This window comes from Pan troglodytes, chromosome 17 (genome assembly GCF_028858775.2).
Source record: "Pan troglodytes isolate AG18354 chromosome 17, NHGRI_mPanTro3-v2.0_pri, whole genome shotgun sequence".
In the NCBI taxonomy this organism is placed as follows: Eukaryota; Metazoa; Chordata; class Mammalia; order Primates; family Hominidae; genus Pan; species Pan troglodytes.
This window is the reverse complement of record NC_072415.2, coordinates 71,445,041-71,468,026: the sequence shown is the minus strand read 5'-3', so window position 1 is coordinate 71,468,026 and position 22,986 is coordinate 71,445,041. Positions and strand designations below refer to the sequence as shown.

The 22,986-nt window shown below is 37.9% G+C and overlaps 1 protein-coding gene and 1 pseudogene across 1 annotated transcript in view; one reads left to right on the top strand and one right to left on the bottom strand.

Moving 5' to 3' along the window:
• Positions 1 to 22,986, bottom strand: part of CDH20 (cadherin 20) — a 222,160-nt gene that overhangs the window by 138,392 nt on the left and 60,782 nt on the right. The window lies entirely within an intron of this gene.
• On the top strand, positions 8,964 to 15,110 carry LOC129137869 (large ribosomal subunit protein eL30-like; annotated as a pseudogene).

Below are 22,986 nucleotides of genomic sequence, written 5' to 3'. Positions count from 1 at the left end.
AGTTTAATCATAGTTTGTTTTTCATGTATGTGTTTGTAGTCATCTTCTGTTTTTGGTAGTTGTGGCATAAACTATTGTTTGCCATCCAGTATCCATTATTTGCTTCTTCTTTCCTAACGAATCCCATTATTGGCAGTGGCAGTGTACCAGCTAAAAGGCTATAAGGCCTAGCCTTCCTTGCACCTAGGTGTGGTCATGTGTCTTTGTCCTGGCCAGTGAGATAAGCAGAAATGCCACTGGTGACACCTGGTAAAAATGCTCACAGGACACTGACTAATCTAGGGCACGCACACTTTCTTCCCTAGGCCCATTTTTCCTTCTTGCCTGTCATATAGATGAGATGGCTGGAGCAACAACAGCTAAATTGGATAGTGAGGCAATCCTGAGAATGACAGAGCGGAAAAGTAGAAGGATACTTGTCCCTAATGGCCACGATGCTGCCATTTCTAAGGTTGGACTGTCTCTCTCTGGACTACATTTCTGTGAGAAATATATCTGTTAAAGCCATTGTCACTTTAGGTGGAGTATATAAAGGGACACAATCGTAACCAAAATGGCAAATGTTATTGGTTTTCCCATGTTAGTGATATAAAATTTAGTTCTAAAATAAATCCATGTCATTGGTATGCCATTAAGGCCCATTGGATCTGATTTGCATTTGAAATTTTTAAAAATGGTTTTAACTATTTGTAAGGACTGATAGTTATTATTTATTCAAAGCCTTCCAAAGAACAAAGAGAAAATTTACTATTACTTTAAACAGAAAAAAATTAAATCTTGCAGTTACTATATAGGCCCATTAAACTCTTTTGAAAATCCAAGATACATAATGAGTTCTTATAGTGATCTTAATATTTTTTTTTTTTTTACATCTTGGAACATTGTGTTAGTACATCATCTTAGGAATTATTTCATCATTACTCATCAATTATTAACAATTAGGCTAAGCAGACTAAAATAGTAAGACATAAGAATCATGGAATTCCCTAAATTTGAGGCTGAAGAATAATATATTCATAATTCTTCAGCTTTCTAACTACATTGCCCAAAGTATTATATCATTTTTTTTTAATTATACTTTAAGTTTTAGGGTACATGTGCACATTGTGCAGGTTAGTTACATATGTATACATGTGCCATGCTGGTGCGCTGCACCCACTAACTCGTCATCTAGCATTAGGTATATCTCCCACTGCTATCCCTCCCCCCTCCCCCCTCCTCACCACAGTCCCCAGAGTGTGATATTCCCCTTCCTGTGTCCATATATCATTTTTTTAAGAATAGTATAAGAGGAGATGGAAGACACCATCTTTGTGGTCTGCTGCTTTTAGCTTCCATTAAAAAGAGTGAAGAATTTCAAAGTTTATATTTTCTGCCCAAAATGATAAAGGAAAGAGATAGATAAATCTGGTTCAAAAATTTAAGATGAATCAATGCATACATGCAAAGAGGTGGAGAGCAGCATTCTACTTTTGAGTGATGATGTTGAAATTAATCATACACACAAAATTTGAGATTATGAGTTTTCGGAGGGTGATATTCTGCCTGAATTTTCTCCAACTCAAGAAAAGATGAGTGAACAATACATTTCTAGGGGCACAAAAGAAAATATGGTATTTTCATTCAGTTTGTCATTCAATCAGGAAGGATTCAGTCTAGTCCACCAATATTTTGTGATGGGACTCACACAAAGTGTGTGACAGTGCTATTTCATCCTTTACAATGCCTGTGCTCCAGCATTTACTTGACCCAGTGAGGTGTGCTGTGTTTAACTTCTTATGAAATGTTAAATAAGTTTTTCATTATCTCTTTATTGTTCCATAAATTATTTGTAAAATGACTTAAAATATATATTTTAAAAAGGACCCATTGGACTCAGATGATAAATGACGATGATTTTTTCTGGTATGTTGGGGGTTAATTGAAAATAGGGAGCTAATTAGATGATAAATATACAGTTAATGATAGTACTAGTGAATAAAAATGCTAGAATATAGCAAAAAGCCACAAAAGAGGTTACACATATAGTTGGGGAAACATATCACATCAAAACCTTTTCTCATTATTTTAACTTTGACTTGCAAATGATGTCATTGTATACATGTTGATATTTTTCCGGCATTTAGAATTTCTTACTGTAGGGAGTTATTGTTTAACGGATATGGAATTTCAATTTGGAAATACGAAGTTCTGGAGATGGATGGTGGTGATGTTTGCCCAACAATAAAAATGTACTTAATGCCACAAAATTGAACACTTGAAAATAATTAAAATAGTAAATTCTATGTTATTTATATTCTATCCAATTATAAATATTTAAAATTCTTAATAATTATTTTAATAAACATAAAAAAATTCTCGCCTCTTCTCTGACAATCATGTACATTAATCAAATTAAAACTTAAATTGGTTTCTATAAAATGTTTTCATTGAAGATTTGTCCCATTCATACATTTATTTTAGGTGTTCTCCACATTTTTAGACAGAATTACTATACTATATGGATATTATACTATACAGATAGGCTCATGTAAGAAAGCAAATGCTTGCATAGAGAATCCCAAATCACTCATTTTGACACTTGTATACAATGCAGGCTATATTAATTTGAGCACACTATATTATACTGTTTTCAATTAATATCTATAAAAAATCTAATTAAACTAGAAAATGATGACGTGCCCTAATTCCTTTAGTTCTTTTGGAGCTACTGTCTTGCACAATGTGAGGGTCATAGGAGACGAATACATTCACATGGCTGAGATGAATTAGTTTTGCTGAGTAGCTTCCCTTGTGCTTCTCTTGTTTCTGAATCAAGCTGCATGTAACAAGACTCTGAGATCTTATAATTGAATATTCAGTATCCAAGACCCCTTAGAGTCCACACTTTGCATCTGTTCCTTACTTGTCTGGCTTCCCACTGGTTTTATTTCATCTCTTGCTATCTATAGTACCAACCACATCGACATTTGGTAATTATTTTTTAGTTTCTAAAATACGATGGAGGGACCATGTAGTCTACAAGAAGACTCATTCATAAGAATTCAAATAAAAGACAATTTTGATTAAGACCAGAAAGCACGAAGACAACAGAGCAGAGTGAGAAATCAAATTATGTCTACATCAAAATTACATTTCTCTTGACCTACTGAGGTGTATTATGAACAGATTTCTTGACAAACTAATTTTTTAATGCATACTGCATTATACTAAGATATATGGAATTTGCACAATAAACTGTGACACAGGAAAAGTGTTCTGTATGTTCCCTTTGAAAATTCTTCTCCATTTGTATGCTTCATGTTACCATCACATTTTTAAGTAGGCCCCAGTTTTTCCTAGGAAATTGAAATGCTTTAGTACTCCATTCATTGCAGGGATTTCCCTGCAATTTTTTTTTTTTTTAACATTTCCACCAATAGGTTCCTTTCAGAACACCTACAGAGGATATAAAAAATATATTGTAGTTCATTGTATTGATGTCAACAGAACTATGTGTTTTCACCCTGGTGTGATGTCAGAACAATGCAGCGCATCCTTCACTGTGCCAACTCACTGGAATAAAAGACCCATTCAGAAAGAAACCCTTGGATGGTCACAGTTTTTAGGAGTTTTTATGCATGGCCACACAAGTTTATAACTTTAAACCTTTCTTGCAGTGCATTATATTTTCTTCCCATTGCTGCTGAGCTTTCATATTGAAAGCGAGTATTTTTCTATATAGCAGCTGAAACGTCTATTGATTCTTTGGTTAAAAAAATAAAAAATAAATGTACTTTGTAGAATGATTGCATTCCAAGGCCAGGGTTAGCACATTTCATTCATACTATTTTCTAAAACCCCTAGTGTGAAGACTGACAGCAGAATGTGGATTTCATAAATCCCACCATATGAATTCCGAAACTCCAAAATAGAGATTAACAGATGCGGATGTGGATGGTACAGTGGATGCTTTGAAGATAAAATTAAAACATTTTGTATTTGCATGTGTAAGATAAACATAAAGCATTTCATTTTAGGTAGTTGGGGTTTGCAGAGAAAGATAAAATAAGTACTCTGCTTTAGTTCAGGGATTCGTCTCTGTCTCCTGACTTCATTTTTTGTTGTTGTTAAGCTTTCACTTTCTTAATTACAAAAGTTAATTGTGACTATTGAAGAAATTGGAAAATACAAACATGAAGTATAAATTAAACTACCTTGTAACCTCTTTCCTACCCGACCCAGAGAGATCCATTGTTCACATACTTGTGTGTATCCTTCCTTGGAGTATGTATGTTGCAAATATGGGTCATACCTAACATATGATATCATAGCCTCATTCTAATTGGTATACCATGAATCTTTTCCTATTTAAGTAAATATTCAAAAGCATCATTTTTAATGGCTGTATTTTATTATAGATGAACTATTTAAAGCAATAGCTTGATTATAACACTTGAGCTATTTTTATTTTTTAATTGCTATTTAAAATCTTTTTTGATTCCACATCCCCTTTCAGCTGAATCACTGTGTCTTTTGCTCCACCCATACTTCTCCAGCAGATGGGTTGTTGGACTATTCTTTTTTGTTTGTTTTTCTATTTATTATAAACAAACCTGTTATAATCTTTTCTGGACATGTATCTGTGTACATGTTGAGTATTTATCTAATACAGCTTCCTAGAAGAGTAACAAGATGTGTGGCCCTTTAATTTTGATGAATATTTCCAAATTGTTGTTAAAAGGTTGTACCAATTTACACTCTCAACAGCAGTGTGAATTTCCATTTTTCTGCACTTTCTGTAACATAACAAAATTTTGCCAACCTTATAAGCAGAATATGTTGCTTAATTTATATTGCCATAATAATTTTTAAAACTGGTAATCTTTTCAATGTTTATGTCCATTTGTATTTCCATTTCAGTGAATTTTCTCTTTGAATTATGTATATATTTTTCTATTAAATTATATCTTTTTAACTGATTTATGGAAACTTTTAACTCTTTGTTTTCTATGCCTGGCAAATGTGTTCTTTCAATCCATCATGTATCTTTTAATTTTACTTATAGTGCTTTTTTTTTTTTTTGCCATAAATGTGTTTTCTTCATTTTTTCACTTTTTAAAATTATTTTTAAATTTTTTTATTTCCATAGGTTTTTGGGGGAACCAGTGGTATTTGGTTACATGAGTAAGTTCTTTAGTAGTGATTCGTGAGATTTTGGTGCACCCATCACCCGAGCAGTATACACTGACCCCAATTTGTAGTCTTTTTTGCCTTACCCCTTCCCACAACTTCCCTCTCCACCCAAGTCCCAAAGTCCATTGTATCATTCTTATGCTTTTGCATTGTCATAGCTTAGTTCCCACATATGATATTTGGTTTTCCATTCCTGAATTACTTCCCTTAGAATAATAGTCTCCAATCCCATCCAGGTTGCTGCAGATGCCATTAACTCATTCCTTTTTAATGGCTGAGTAGTGTTCCATAGCGTGTGTGTGTGTGTGTGTGTAGATATATATCTCACATATATATATACACACACACACACACATATATACACATACATATCACATCGCAGTTTCTACTCATTGATTGATGGGCGTTTGGGTTGGTTCCACGTTTTTGCAATTGCGAATTGTGCTGTTATAAATATGCATGCACAAGTATCTTTTTCATATAACGACTTCATTTCTTCTGGGTAGATACCCAGTAGTGGGATTGCTGGATCAAATGGTAGTTCTGCTTTTAGTTCTTTAAGAAATCTCCACACTGTTTTCCATAGTGGCTGTACTAGTTTACATTCCCACCAGCATTGTAGAAGTGTTCCCTTTTCACCACATCCATGCCAACATCTATTATTTTTTAATTTTTTTATTATGGCCATTCTTGCCATATACATTTTTTTTTTTTTTTTTTTCCAGACAGAGTGTTGCTCTGTCACCCAGGCTGGAGTGCAGTGGCATGATCTCGGCTCACTGCAAGCTCTGCCTTCCGGTTCACGCCATTCTCCTGCCTCAGCCTCCCGAGTAGCTGGGACTACAGGCTCCCGCCATCACGCCCTGCTAATTTTTTGTATTTTTAGTAGAGATGGGGTTTCACCGTGTTAACTAGGATGGTCTTGATCTCCTGACCTTGTGATCCGCCCGCCTCAGCCTCCCAAAGTGCTGGGATTACAGGCGTGAGCCACCGCGCCCAACCCCGCCATATACATATTTTTAATTGCAGTACAAATTCAGTCATTTTCTTCATGAGTTCTAGGTCTTATGCCTATGCTGAGAAAGGCCATCTCCTTTCAAAGATTATAAAAATACTTACATATGTTTCCTTCTAGGGCTATTATGTTGTGATATTTAATCTATTTGAAATTTGTTTTTGCTTGATGGTAAGAGGAGGGGATCCAGCTTCATGCTTTTTCCAAATAATATTTAGTTGTTTTTAAACCATTTATTTTCCATTCCATCATTTGCCACTGATCTTAAAAAATATCAACTTAATATATCAAAAGGTCATATCTCTGTTCTGTGTTTAAATCATATACTGTTTTAATTATTATAGCCTTATAACGTGTTCTGCTATCTGGAAGGAAGAAAATGGCGTTACTTCCTCAAGCAAAATTGTTGGGTCAAATTGATTTGGGGTTCTGGGAAGGCTGCCCTAATTTACAGTTTCACTAGAAGCATATGCAAATACTTATTTCGCTTCACCTTACTAATACTTGTACATATGTATTTAATATGTTTTTCATGTATTTTTTAAAATTTCAAACTTCATAGATAAAAATGGTATGTCATAAGCTTTATTGTACATTGATTACTAGGATAGATGAGCTCTTCTTGATACTGTCATTAAGTTTTGCTGTTATTTTTTAATATTTTCTATTCAGTTTAATGTGCTCATGTTAGGAGACCTGTGTGTTTTAGAAATGGCTCATGCTTGAACTAAGGGGAACACAGTGGTTGACCCAGGACAGGACAATTCTGAAACCAAAAACTAAGGAGCTCCCTGCCTCTAGGAAACATAGTAGGACAATAGTAGTGTCAAAAGGCAAAATTACAACAAATTTACTTTCATTATCTGAATTGGCTTTTATTTACAATTTAAAAATCATAAAGACGATTCTAGCACCTGGTTCTCAGAACCAGAAAAGGTTCAAAGAATTCCCTGGCTGCAATGTGGTCAGACATCTATGGTCAGAAAACGGAAGTCACAGGGACAGTGACTTCCCTGTCACTGTCATAGGCAACAGGTTGGTGTTTTGCCTAATTCAAATCAACTGGCTGACTGTGATTGGCTGGAGCTCAGCTACTGTGATCTGTGATTGACTGAGACCAGCTATTAATATTCGTTACTTCAACTCCTAAGTTAGGGTTTAGTTAATGTACTATGTTATGTTGCAGTTCATTACTTAAGGACTCAGGACAGGGGCATCCTCACGCGCAATTTTAATTTAGTTTAACAGTTGCCAACCTTTATTAAGCTTTGTATTAAAAGCTTTATATTCTCTGGCTTATGAGATCCTCTCACTACTGTGTGGAGGCATTATGTCCATCCCCACTTTCTAATGAAAAACTGGGGCTCAAGGACATACACAACTTGCCTAAGGTCACAGAGCTGGCAAGTGGCTGGGCCACTTTGTGAATCCAAGTGGTGTGACTTCTGAGTCCAAATGTCCCCATCGAAGGGTCTGCTGAGATGTGCCATCCTTTCCCCAGGACTGCCACAGGTCCATGTTGAAGGAGCCTGTCCCAGGCTCAGGCCAGCAAAGACAGAAACAGGTGCCTGTCCCCTTAAAAGTCAGGGTGTTAAAATCTCTGGAAAACTGGAGATGAGGATGCGGGGTGGGGGCACAGAAGCACTGTGGGGACCTCCCTTCTCCACAGTGAGAACCGTCTGGAAGACTTACGTGGTTTATGGTGGCAAAATCATGTATTAATGAAAACATTTCTAAGCAACCAGTTCAAAAATGCTCAGAATGGGTTGGAGGCATAGCATAGACTTCTTTTCAAAAGTAAAGACATTTTCAGTTTCTGTAAAAAGTCATCCTTCCCTGGAAGGGGTAAGTTGTAATTATTTATTCTTTTACAAATACAGAGTCAGATGCTACTGCTTTTTCTGATTAAATTTGTGCTTACTTTTAAGTTGTAGTGTGGCAGATGAGGAGCTGATGCTAGAATTAAAAAGGTCTGGTCTGTCATTTTTTTTTGTATTAGTATTATCTTTTATCCATACTCGTGAAGTTTAGTTTAGTTAAAATTAGACAATCTGTAAGTCCACATAGTGCAATTTGACTTTTTGAGTAAAAAGGTGGTGGGTTTTTTTGTTTGTTTGTTTTGTTTTTTGGCTTCCACAGTTGGCTAAATTAAGAGGACCAAATGGTTTAGCCAGGGTTCTGATTAACAACTTGTTGCTGACTAGTTTGCTGTCTAAAGTAATGGGGTGAGAGGAGGAAAAGAAAAATCAATCTAAAAACTAAATGCTGGTAAGAAACAAGTCTTAGACTAGTTTACTTGATGGTTGTACCTTGTACATAGGTCTAAACTGGGATTTGAAGTGTCTGTGGCCACCTCTATGAAGAATAATGTCAAAATCATATATCGTTCATTATAACATTGATCAACGCTCACTGCTTTCTCAGAGGGAGCTGGATTTGTGATATAACATTGTAGAGGAGAGGTTGAAACCAGAGATCATCCAGCCTAAAACCTTATGTCTTTCTTAGTGCCTTCTCTTTGAAAAAATGGCACATCCCAACAGTTACTTATGCAAAGTTCTAGAAACTACCTTTGTCCTTCAATTCTCACACTCAGTAGATACACGAGTACTGTCAGTTCTGAACCCAAAATGAATCTTGATTCTTAATATTCTCCATAATTGCTGCCACCATCTTCAAACTCTTATTTCCTGCAATTTTTTTCATTAGCCTCCTATCTTCCCTCCCCACTTCTATTTTCCCCCTTAATAATTTATTAACTCAGTATCATAAATGATATTTTAAAATGTTTTTAAAGCTCTTTCGCTTTTTAATTTTTTATTTTGAAATGATTTTAAATTAATAAAAAAGTTACAAAAATAGTGCAGAGAGTTCTCATATATTCTTCATCCAGCTTCTCCTAATTTTAACATCTTACATATATAACCAATTTTGGAAAGCAGGAAATTAACATTGATGTAATACTATTAACTAAGCTACAGGCCTTATTCAATTTTCACCAGTTTTTCCACTAAAGTTTCTGGTCCAGGATACAATCCAATGACCCACATTACATTTGCTTGTCATATCTCTTTAGTATCCTTCAATTTGTGACAGATCTTTAGTCTTCCTTTTATAACATTGACATTTGTTAAAAGTACTGGTCAGTTCATTGATAGAATGTTCCCCAATTTAGGTTCATCTGCTGTTTTCTATGACTGCATTGGGTTATGGATTTTTAACAAGAATTATCACAAAAGTGACGTTGTGTCCTTCTCAGTACATTCTATCGGGGGCTAAATGCCTTGTTAAAGATATAAATTTGATCATGTTACAAACCTTCAGCGGGTTTCCATTTCTCTGAGGGTAAATGGCAAACTCTTCTAAGATCCTGCATAATTTGGTCCCTGTTACTTTAATTCATGCCTTTTGTAAGGGCCAATACAATTTAAAATTAAGAGGCTTAATTCTTGTTGTTGAAAATAGAAGGAAGGACTTCCCCACCCCAACCTCTTATTCTTAGAGCATTTACTTAGAAAACTTGTAATTGTTAACTTCTTTCTCTGTCTCTGTGAAATATATGCAAATCTTTTTGAAAGCTAAATAAGCTTCTGGCCAGTTTTAGACCCAGGAATGTCTTTCTCAAGGCCCTGGGAGCCATCTTTTTCAAATGGAATCAAGGAAGATAGTGCCCCTATTTCCCCATTTCTGTGGGAGGGCAGGTGCCTCGCTCCAAGTTGCAAAACTGTCTCTTATCATAAAGAGAACTTTATTTTTCTGTTGAATAAAGCCAGTAGTTAACACAGATGGTCACCTCAACTACCAAGTAAATTTAGGAAGAGCTGTGTGTGACAAATGGTGCTGCCAAGTCCTCTTACTTGAGTAGTTATTGTTTATCTTGATGGCAAGTATGTACCACATGGTAAAAGGATGAGATGTCTTTTGAATTTTGGAATCTCTTAATGGATTACCTGTGATAGTTATCATATTCTTATTCAATGCTTTTTCAATAATAAGATTACTTTCTTTCTCTTCTAGTCTGTAGAGACATTTTCTGTGTTGGGAGGAGATTTTGTTTTTAATGATGTTTCCCCAACACTCTTTCCCGCTGACTTACTATGGCTTTATTTCATGTTTCATAAAGTGCAAAACTGTTGCTTGCTGTATAATCCTCTGCCTGAATTCCTCCGCTTTCCTCCACCTCTTCGTTTAAGTAGCTCCTTTCAATCTCCAGGACTAAGTTCAGATATAATCTGCCTAAAGACACCTTTCTCAACCACCCTGTCTAAGGAAGCCACCCCTTCCAGGGATTCTATCACATTATCCTGTTTCTATCTTGCAGAGTGTTTCATACAACCTGTAATTATTGTACTTATTAATTTGTTGATTTATTTATAGTGTTCTGTCCTCCACTACAATGCAAGCTGTAGCAGGAAGAGACTCCCCTCCAATCTGTCCAGTCTCACCCCATCTGTCTTGTTTATGGCTGAAGCCTTCATACCTAGAACAGTGCCTGGCACATAATAGGTGCTTGATGCATATTTGTAGAATGAACAAATGAGTGAGATGAGACTGATACGCAGGTTAGGGTAGTTAAATAAAGGAGATGCACATTTTATCCTATTACTTATCAACTTGTGGAAGTCTCAACAAACAAGTTTTTAGCAGTCTCTGTATTTAACGAACACATAAAATAATTATATTGAGGAAATAATACATGAAAAATTCACCTTCATACTTGAACAAAAATGGGCCCAAATGCTTGTTTTGAAAAGGAAAATCTGTGATTTTTTTTTTAAACCCACTCAAATATTTTAGGAAAGCTTTCATGTTAATTCTGGATACAGCTGGGGCCATTTGAATTGTAGCATTGACTAATTGGCCAGTGTGAACATCAATTAGTCCTGAATAAAGAGCAGGAGATGAATGCCAAGAAGGAGGAAGTGGAGACTCAGATTGTTCAGCAAATCTACTAGGAATCTGCACATCCTAACAGACAAAGAAGGGACCTTCTGCAAGACCGTTGAGACAGTGGAAGCCTTGAAGTTATGCTGATATTTGAAGGAAGGCTTAACGCAGTGTTTCTCAACCTTAAGCATGTGGCACAGTCCTCTGGAAGGCTTGTTAACACAGGCTGCTGGGCCTCATCCTAGAAGTTTCTGATTCTGTAGGCCTTGGGACCCAAGAATTCGCATTTTAACAAGTTCCCAGATGATAATGCTGACATCGATCCAGGCTCCACACTTTGAGAACCACTGCTTTAAAGCACTGATTGACTAGAAGAACCTGATGGAATTTGTTTATAATAGTTTTTTAAAATTTATTTTATTTAATTATTTAGAGATGGGGTCTTGCTCTGTCACCCAGCCTGGAGTGCAGTGGTGTGATCATAACTCACTGCAGTCTCAAACTCCTGGGCTGAAGCAATCCTCCTGCCTCAGCCCCCTGGAGTAGCTTGGCCTACCCCAGCTAATTTTTAGGGTTTTATTTTTATTTTTATTTTTTAAAGATGGGGGTCTTGGTATATTGCCCAGGCTGGTCTCAGACTCCTGGCCTCAAGCCATCTTTCACTTGGCTTTGCAAAGTGCTGGGATCAAAGGCATGAGCCACCAAACCCAACCCTATATCAGTCTTTTAAGAGTTGACAATGGCCTTTCTCGCTCCCGGGCCATCTTAGCAGCAGCTCCTGGTTGGGGGCCATCCCGCACCTAAGGCAGAAAGATGGTGGCTGCAAAGAAGACAAAAAAGTCGCTGGAGTTGATCAATTCTAGGCTCTAACTTGTTATAAAAAGTGAGAAGCATGTGCTGGGGTACAAGCAGACTCTGAAGATGATCAGACAAGGCAAAGCAAAATTGGTCATTCTCTGTAACAACTGTCCAACTTTGAAGAAATCAGAAATAGAGTACTATGCAATGTTGGTCAAAACTGGTGTCCATCACTACAGTGGCAATAATATTGAACTGGACGCAGCATGAGGAAAATACTACAGAGTATGCACACTGGCTGTCATTGATCCAGGTGATTCTGACACCATTAGAAGCATGCCAGAAGAGACTGGTGAAAAATAAACCATGCAAAATTTCCCTTTAATAAAATTTGCCAGTGCTTGTTAAAAAAAAAAAAAAGTTGACAAGTTTTTTTTTAATTAAACAAATGTTCCATTTTTTTAACTGCCAAGGAAAAGGGTCTCTTTTTTCATGCTCCATTTTTAAAGGTCCCATCTCTGTATCTCAGCTCTCATTTATTGAGCATGTACTAGTTATACATATGATTTTATTAATCTTTAAAATTGCTGGGTAAATCCTTATTTTACCCGTCGATTATTATTGTATCTTGGGCGACAGAACCAAGATTTCATACAGCATTTTCAATATCGTGCCTCATATCACGATGTAGAATTTCATTGCTCCCTACAGATCTACTCTGGATTTCTATATGTGGGAGTCTTTAATATGATATTGAAGAAATCGGCTGAAAACTTTCCCTAGGGGTTTTCCTCCTTAACCAGACCTTGTTATATTTTGGTGGGTTAGTGGCCTTTATTCTCAAAACAAATATTTAAAATTCAAGATTCAAAGACAAAATACGCCTATCTGTTTTTAAGTAATAAACCATGTTTTTCTCTGATTAGATGCATTATTCCTCACTCTGGAATCATAGAATTTTCTGTTAGTAGTTTCTTTATTTTTTCAATTGAATTTTATTTTAAGTTCTAGGATACATGTGCAGGACGTGCAGGTTTGTTACATAGGTAAAGGTGTGCCATGGTGGTTTGCTATCAATCCATCATAGGTATTAAGCTCACGTACATTGGCTATTTATCCTGATGCTCTCCTTGCCCCCTACCACTCTGACAGTGTGTTCTTCCCCTCCCTGTGTCCATGTGTTCTCATTCTTCAGCTTCTACTTATAAGTGAGAACATGTGTTGTTTGGTTTTCTGTTCCCACGTTAGTCTGCAGAGGATAATGACTTCCACCTCCATCCATGTCCCTGCAAAGGACATGATCTCATCCCTTTTTATGGCTGCATAGTATTCCATGGTGTATATGTACATTTTCTTTATCCAGTCTGTCATTAATGTGCTATGGTGAATAGTGCTGCAGTGAATATACGTGCGCATGTATCTTTGTAATAGAATGATTTATATTCCTTTGGATATATGCCCAGTAATGGGATTGTTGGTTCAAATGGTATTTCTTTACCCACGAATTATCTAAGCTTCTAGGTGTGTGATTATTGCCCAGTGGTTCACTTCCAACCAGTGATATAGCTGGTGCTTCCACAGGGCTCTCTGACTCCAGGATTAGGCCTCTTTTTGCTACAGTGCTTCTCAGCCTGAGATAAAACTAATTTTAAGACTATTTGGTAACACCTTGAGGTATTATATGACTGAAGTAGAAATTACTTATCAGCCTGATCTAACATAGAAGGCTGGTTAAGACAAAAGTCCTAATATGAAGTGCTACATCTAGGTGTTTTGTTACCAAAGAAACATGGTAGCCTTGTTTCCCAAGAAGTATTTTAAAGATAACTCTAGCAAAACACTCATTTTCTACATGAGTTTGAGTAATTTGTCTAAGTGGTAAAACCAAACTGACCTTTTTAGCTTAATTGCCTACATGATTCAATGAATTCTCTATCGAGAGACAGTAAGACCAAACACGTTCTCCTCAACATCCCAGAAATGCATGGATCACCTTGAAAATCTCTGAAAAACGAATACAAAGAAGCAAGTGACTGAGTTCATAATTGTTTCCCTTTCTCTAAGCCAAAATTGATGGCCAGGAGGAAGGCATTGAAAGCCAGTACATACTGACACTATTTATAAGATCTTGATATTTTAGACTTGTATTGCACTATTCATCCTGGGATCATAAAAATGGTTGTTAAAATTTATACCATATTAGTCTGATTAACCCTGAGAAGGGTAAAAATAAAGGATTGAGGAGAAATATTTATTTCACAAGGGTTAGGACTTTAATATACAGAAAGCTGCATAAATCTGCAGATGTTCTAATTAGATTCAGCTGAACTGCTTCAGAATTCACGATAACATGGATTTACTCTGCCAACTACTAAGAATAACTTTTCTGGTGTAAAAAAATGTTCAAGTTTCAATATTGAAACATAAAATACCCCAGCCCAGGGGATAGATTCGTTTCACATCAATTTTTTCATTGGCTCAAATTTCTCTAGCTGTTAAGTTGCTCCTTTATCATAAGACTTAAACAGAATTTTCTAAATGGTACCCTAATGGTACTCTTCTCAGGTTATAGTACCTGGAATCCTATTTTCTGTTAATAGTTAAACATTAACCTTAGATCACTGTAATACCATCAGGCAGGTTATTCATATGGTGCTTAATTTACAATCAGGGAGTAGTTTAGGCCATGAGAAAATCTGGTTCATAAAGAGGATGACATTAGGGAATCAAGAGATGTATTTCATGAAGTAGTTTTGCTAGTCAATTTCCTTTTTTTTTCCCCTTGAATATATGATGGTTTTTAAATCTCAGGAAAGTTATTCCTTTGTGCTGGCAGGGGAAATCTATGTTGTCCTACATTTGGAAGTTTTTCAGTAAATCTTATCAGAGAATTTGCTGAGGCCCAAGTTACAGCAGGGTGAAGAATGAGCCTTCCTCTGGCATGAGAATCCTACTGGATCCCCAAAGGCATGGGGATACCTTTAGTGTCTAACTTTGAAAAGTTCCATCAGCACCAGAATGCTTTCCACTTCCACAGAACCTGGGGGTCAGATCCAGCTGCGCCTTCTGATTTATCTGTTTCTAGGTCTGAGAAGTCAAGGTGAGGGAAAATGTCTCTTTGCAGAGGGAGTCAAGGGGAAATGTGAGAGAGGCTGTGACTAGAACCTCATGTTCCATTGCCTGCCCCTTAGACAAACCAACCTTTGGTCAATATTCCCTCAATTATATTTGATAAGCCAACCTGTTATCCTTAATTAAAATGTTGGCAGGAAGTATTCATGTGAATTTTTGCCAAGGATTTATTATAATCTCCTTGTTTTATGGTTTCCTATTTTGAATAGTGAAAGAATAATTTCATAAACCCTTCTGAAGGAGAGTCTCTTGTAAATGCAAATTTTATCTCTTTCATAATCTTTTTGGATCTCTGTGAATTTGCACGGAACAAAAATACATTGCTCAAGTATGCTGTGTTTTAATTTATTAATAAAAACAAAATAGTTGTGAAAGGCATTTGTAGGAAATTGATTTGAAATAGATGTTACCATGGCATATGCATTAGTCTGCAACATTAGGAACAATGAACATGGAAAATCAACATTACTTATAGACTTACCGGCTACCTGTTACTGTAGAATCTGAAGTCAGGGATATTATAAATATGTAGAGTCATGTCCTAGAATTTACATTTAACCCTTGGTTGTCTAGTATCTAAGTCACTTTATCTTGTTTCCCTGTTATCCTATACATAAATATGTGTGTAAACACACACACACACACACACACACACACACACACACACACCTGGTCATTGATATAAAAACAACAGCAACAACAACAAAAACGGGTCACTAATGTATAGAACCCAATAGTGCCTGTAACATAACGCAATAAATATGAGTTCCCTCTTCCCATCCTAAATCCCTTTTCTTATTTCTTGGGCATTTTCCTTTCTCTCCTCACTTTTATCAAAGGATAGGTTGGGAATTTAAAAAAGATGGAACTGGAATAAGCTTATTAGAATGCTTTGCAGCACATTGCACAAGGAAATATTGGCAGATGAGTTTGAACATGGGTAAAATAAGTACGAGAATGATTAGTGCCTCTTCTCATTCCAAGATAGTGTCCTCTATTAGCATGGATGCTGGAGATGCAGCTGCACGGAGAGCATAGTTTGATATGCCAGAGGTAGGAGATATTCCAGGGAGGGCCAGCCCTTCAACGCATTAGATCAAATGTTCTCAGCCCGAGGAGGACAATCCCTCAACTCTAAGGTTAAGTCTAAATAGCAGCCACTTCCTCTTTCCCACTAAATACTTATTATGAGTCAGGCCCTTGTCATTTGGGGTTTCAAGCCAATGATAATAATCTTTCAGTTTATATCGAATACCATTGGGACACCAAAGACTGACCAGAGCTCATTCTTTGGTTCTGAATTCCAAGATAGCCTTTATTATATGGTCCAAGATGAATAACTTCCTAACACTATCACTTGATATCTTTACACAAGAACATTTGCCTCCTGTGAATTGAATCCTAGAAATAAAATTGTGCAGGTATTAGGGTGATGCATTTACCTGAATCTGGCAGAAGCACTTTCGACACAGCTAACACAATTATGGAACGAGAGGAGGGTAGAGGTTGTGTTCCCTTTGTCTCTTTTTCAACTACAGAAATTACACTGTGGTAGCAGGATTTCCTTTAAATCTAGGTTTGATAGACATTCCATCTCCCTTTGCTCATTTTCACTTGCACATAATCTCAGTTATGTGACATATTACCAGAGAAGAGAGTCCTGCTTTTGCCTTTAGGTCTTTCGCAAGTTAACTGAAGAAAAGAATGAATTTTCAGATTGACTGTTATCTCACTAATCACATCTGCCCCCAAGTTAAGCAGTATCTACTTTGCCTTGCTCTGTCTAGACCTGACAGTCTAGACAAGAGTTAATGCTCATTAGCAGGCTGGAGAGGCCCCATGGACCTCCTTTGCCAGAGAGTGTGATGTTTTCTTCTTCTGATAGAATTTGGAAAGAGGCTGCGACTACAGGTCAGGGAGGTGGACATGCAACAGGAAGCAGCCCTATTGTCCCCTCACTTGGTAACAGTCTCACAGTACAGCAACACATTCAGCTCCCAGGATAAAAGCAGGTGTTTTGCTTTAATTAAGACCAACAAAGACTTTTCTGTTCTCAATAGGCTTATATTTTTAGACACTAAGGTAAGGAGGAAGAGAACATTATCCTATTCTGTGCATAAAAATAAAGATTCAGCATGAACTGCGTAATTAAGAACTGAAAGGGGGAAATGCAATTCAATTAAAACTGACAGAATAATACACGGAATCAATGGCTTTATTTGGTGCTTAATGATGATACTGTTTTCATTTCATTATACATGAGTCATAACCAGCTTTGCCTTAGTGTAATTGTATTTTTTACAGAGTAAACCAAAGTATGCAATTTGCTGTAGACTCATCAATTAAAAAGAGGCTGATTTAAGATGATCATAAGTTGATCCCTGAGACTGAAAGCAAATTTTTTCCATTCCAATATATTAACTTATTAGAATGATGAGTAATTTTAGGCAGGGGTGGAGAGAGGCATTGGTGGGGGAGGTGAAGATCAGTGAACAAATATTAAAGACTGATTTCCATGAAAAAAAATGGCAGTAGTATGTTTTCCAGTGGGGAAATGATATGGTAATGTATTTTTGTTCCAGTGAGCTGAACAAAACATGATGGGATTTCGGGCTGGAGAAGAAATGTATAAAATGAATCATAATATTGACACAAAGCCAAGTGTAACAGGGAGATATCATTTCCATATGTGGCCTTCTAGCTATGTGGATTTTAAAATTGGAACATGAGACCCAAGGAAAGCAGAAAGAAGAGGTTAAATTAGAAGTTAGGCTACTCGAGTACTTTATGGAATTAATGGTGGAATATAGAACATGTTGCTGTGAGGAACATTCACTAAACTTCTCAGACGTCCGGCTCTGTGAGGTACAGACAACTGCTGGTGTTCTATGAACCCCACTGAAAACCCAATGTGAATTAGCAATGAATGACTGTGCAGTCAGGATCGGAGAGGTTGGTCACTGCAAAATGTGTCTGACTTATGTCTTCATTCCATTAGTCATGTTGATAAAAGTTTCATATTTTCCATGCCTTGACTAAACTTCAAATGTACTGTATGAACAGGTAAATGAAGGGACTCTCATTTACCCATGACAACCCTGTGCTCCTCAAAAGCTGATAAGTTTGGGCCAGGGAAATAGTAATTTTCCCTTCATCGTGGGATCAAGGGGCCCACCCTGTCCTCCCTGGCAGACTTGTGCTGGCCACTCAGAATATACTGATATAGGCCAGATCTTCCCACAGTAAATATATCCTTCTAACTCATTTCTATTTGTTAATATTAGCGTAATCTTCTTTCTTACTGGGCCATGCTTCTTTGTGACTGGGCCATGCTGACAATGCCATTGATTCCTGTAGAGTGACCTGGAGTGGACAGAGGAAAAGCAAACCTAACAGAAAAGTATATACTCAGGAGTCTCAATGCCCACAAATGATAACACAAGAAGGCCTGTGCTCTGTAGATAGGGGAGACCATCTTAAATTCGTAATAACTCATCTGTAAGAACCATTTTTATATCTTCTTAAATATCTTATATTTTCCTTTTTTGTTGTTGTTTTTACACATTGAAAATAAGATGTCAATACGCTGATCAGCAGAAAGGTTTTTCAGACACTTCCATAGATTATCCCTTAAATACTTGGCTTATCATTTAATCTTCTAATTATGATCTCCTAATCATAACCAGCTACTTGAGTAAATATGTACATATAGATGTATGTATATAAATTAAGAGGACCATAATTAAATTGATACTACTCTTTTCAGGTTCTGGAATTGTTGGCAAATTACATAGTTTTTATAGGATGATTAGAAACAAGAACTATCAATTACAAAGCAGATAAAACTATAAAATTAGAGTAAATAAGACATGTACTATGTATGATTCGTATACTAGTTGTGACAGACCAATAGTGACCCGTTCAGACTCTCATTCATTACAACCTGTAAACAGCACAGTGCAATTGCTAGATGGCTACACAGGCTAGGGATGTAGTTAGTTGATACAAAGCCATAAGTTATGCTGCCCTTGTTAGGATTCAAGCAAATAGCCTTGATCTTGTTGCAATCTGACTTAGCTAGCAGAGCAAGTGAATCACAGTTGGAAGACTACATTTGTTTGGAGTTGTAGTGTTCATTCATTCTTTTATGAATTCCTACATTCAACAAAAACGTTTTCTGCATCTCTTACGATTAAGGCATTATACTAAGTGCTAAATACTTCTTTTAATAAACACTTTATAGTACTTACTATGTGCCAGGCATTGACTCATTTAATTCTCATAATTACTCTATGAGGTGTGTTTCCCTCATTTTACAGGTGAGGAAACTAAGTCACAGAGGTTGAGTAACTTGCCTAAGGTTACACGGCTAGTAAGTGGCAGAGCTGAGATTAGAACCCAGGCAGGCTGGCTTCAAAGTTTGTGTTCTTAACCACAAGACAGAGGTAGTCTCTGTTCTCCTGGAATTTACAGTCCAGAGGGAATACAGACAATAAACAGGTGAGCAAGAAAGAAACAAAAAATGATGAGCTGTAACAAGCAGGGTAGTGGAGGGTGATGGGTGGCTGCATAGGGTGGTCAGGGAAGTGACATTTACATGGAGGCAGGATTGGTTAAAAGGAGCCAGCCTGGGAGCCCTGAGAGTATCCAGACCCTGGGAAGGCCTTGGATGCTCAAGAAACTCCACAGCGCTGCGGGGCTGCAGCAGGCAGTCATGTGCTTTGTTGCTTCAGGAGTGGGTAGGCCAGGCCAGGAGGACTCCAGGAAAAATGCCTGGAAGAAATTTTATGAGGCAGAGAAAATTATTCTCCTGGATGAGATAAAATATTCCTTCAGTACAGGGAGGTTGGGTGACGATGGGAAATAGATGGAAGGGGAGTAAGGAGGGCAGAGATGTAGGTGGGTTCCAGAGAAAGTCTTAGGGAAGGAGTCAACCCCCAAGAATCCAGAAGATACTGAGGTTGGGCAATCTGTTTCTTATATCCTAGGTTAGATGCCCATGGAAGCAACACCTACCTCTCCCACTAGAGTAACTGGCAGCACGTTATATTTGGGTCTTGGATAGTTTCACAGAGACTCTGGTGCCCCAGTACAGCATAGAAACCAAATAGTTCATGGTCCCCAGGAACATACGTAGTAGCAAGAACAGCCAGGCTTGAAGGGATAAACAGACAGCAATGAGAGATGTCTCAGAGGAGACTGTGTGTGGACAAATTGCAAATGCCCTCAGCAATGTCTTACTACTATGAAGGCTTTCCCTGGCCCCAGGATGTTAGGTCAACCCCAGGAAAAGCAGAGTTGCTGTTTGCTGGGGATTAACTGCCTGCTACCTCTGCAGGATAGAGGCTCAGAATGGAAAGGGAATAATGAAAAAATAAAGTTGGTCTCTTGCACATGTGCATTTATGGACTGAAGTTTCTACCTGCTTCATGTGGAGATATCTTCCAGGTTTGCTAAAAATTCACCTGCAGCGTGTATCCACATCCTGGGTTGATTACAAACTCTAAGATGAAAGCCAAGTCATCTGGAGGCAACATGTGTAACCCTGTGGGAGAGCTGTCTAACAGAAAGGAGCTCCATTCCTAGAAGTCACTGTTGATTCTGGAAATATCAGTGGGCTGTGATGAGGTTGAGTTTGAAAAAGTATAAGAGAATGTTTTAAGCCCTCTGAGCAGATAAAAACTGGTCTTTAAAAAAAAGGATGAACAGGTGAAGGTACCCACAGAGGTTTTCAAAAATTGTTAATTTTTAGTAAATTAAATTATTGATTTCCAGAAGAATACCTAGAAAGGAAGAGTTTGGAAAATGATTTTCATGGCTTCTAACTTGGATGGTGATTTTTCTGAATGAACTAATACTCTTTCAGGAGAGGAAAGGGCAATACTATTAATAGCAGCAGCCGCTAGAGAGAGAGCACTCTTCTGTAGTCTCTCTAAGAAATAGCTATTAAGGTTAAAGTGAATTGAATCCCCTCAATGGTGCTTGTTCCTAATTTACCAAGATGTACCTCTCCACATGGTGTGCGTGCATGAACAAAGACACACACACACACACACACTCTGTGAGTGCACAGGAGAGATACTATGCTTGGAGAGAGATTGGGGAACAATCTTCACTTCACTGCAAGGCCGGTGCACAGTCTCAGAGGGAGATGGTTTCTAACACTATCGAAAAAGTAGCTGGGATTACAGGCATGTGCCACCACGCCCAGCTAATTTTTGTATTTTCAGTAGAGACAGGGTTTCACCATGTTGGCCAGGATGGTCGCGATCTCCTGACCTCATGATCTGCCCGCCTCGGCCTCCGAAAGTGCTGGGATTATAGGCATAAGCCACCGCGCCTGGCCAAGGTCATATAATTTTTATATTGAGAGTATTTGAAAATATATATGTTTTTACTAGTAGACAAATTTATTTCAAAAAAATACAAAGCACATATGACAAAACATTAACATCTGTGATTGGAGTATGGGATCTTTTTAATTTCAGAAGTTGGAGGTAATACAGATTTTGGAGTTGATAAGGCTGGAATGTGACCAGGGGCATCAGTGGTTCAGATGATGTGAAGGAGAAGGTCTTTGGAGGTAAGGAGATCAAAGAACCAATAATCCAGGTTTGGGATGGGTCATCCACACATGTATGGAAGGCATCGACAAAGAAGACGGTCATTAAGGTGCAGATGAAGATGACTCAGTCCTAAAAACTCACATAATAATAGCTAATATTTATTCAGTGCTTATCAAGTACCAGGCACTGCACTATGAATTTTATATATTATTGTTACATTCATTTTATAGATGAGAACAGTGAGGGTTACAAAGGCTTGTAAACTTTGCCAAGCACCACTGCTAGTGAGTGTCAAGTCTGTTAGTTCTCAGACCCAGACAGCCTGGCCCCAGAGCCTGCATTCTTTACCACTTTTCTCTCAGTATCTGTGAATGATGTAACTATGGCCAGGGGACAGAGAGCAGAGGGTACAGTGTGAACCTTAAAGAAGTGGGAGGTTTTGCAAGGGGAAGAGGAAGAAGTGGTCTTGAACAACTCAAAGTCTTGGCCTTGAGGCATGAGGAGTGTGAATGACCAACAGTCTCCACTGAAGGTAGCTGCAGATTCTAGACAGTGGTTTCTTCTAGGGGAACACAGGTTCCTCTTCGGGCAAGGAGGAGGAAGGACCATTCTAAGAAAAGGTGGAGAATATTGAAATACCCCAAGGCCAAGCAGGAGGGTGGATGGAGAGAGACAGGGTGAGGGAGGTAGCCAGATGCAGAGATTACATGAGGATGAAGATACTGGTGACAACTGCCAGGTGGGCTCGGCCCTCTGGCAGCGACATTGGTAAACACCATGGAGGCCCTGCGGAGTTCGTTGCTGTACCTCTATTGAGGCAGCAAGTGGTAAAGCAGTGAGCATATTCCTTCCTAGAGCTGCAGTAACAAAGTACCACAGATGGAGTGGCTTAAACAACAATAATCTATTGTCTCACAGTTCTGGAGGTTGGAATTCCAAGATCAAGGTGTTTGCAGGGTTGGTTCCTTCTGAGGGATGTTCCAAGCCTCTCCTTTGGCTTCTGGACATTTGCTGGTGATCACTGGCATGCCTTGGGGTGTAGAAGCCTCACCCCAATCATTGCCTTCATCCTCGCGTGACATTCTTCCTGTGTGTGTGTCTGTGCACAAGTTTCCCATTTTTATATGGACCCCAGTCATACTGGATTAGGGCCCACCCTAATGACCTCATCTTAACAACTAATTACATCTGTAAGAACCCTATTTCCAAATAAAGTTGTGTTCTGAGGTCTTGCAGGGTAGAACCTCAACAATGGAATTTTGGGGAGACATTCCAGACTATATAACCGTGGTGTTAGGGGCTCTGCTCACTCCTGGCCACTCGCATTTGATTGGGAATCTGTTCTGAGCACCTGAGCATTCAAGGTACTTTCTGGGTATAGCAGGGAACATACAAATGAATGAAACAAAATCC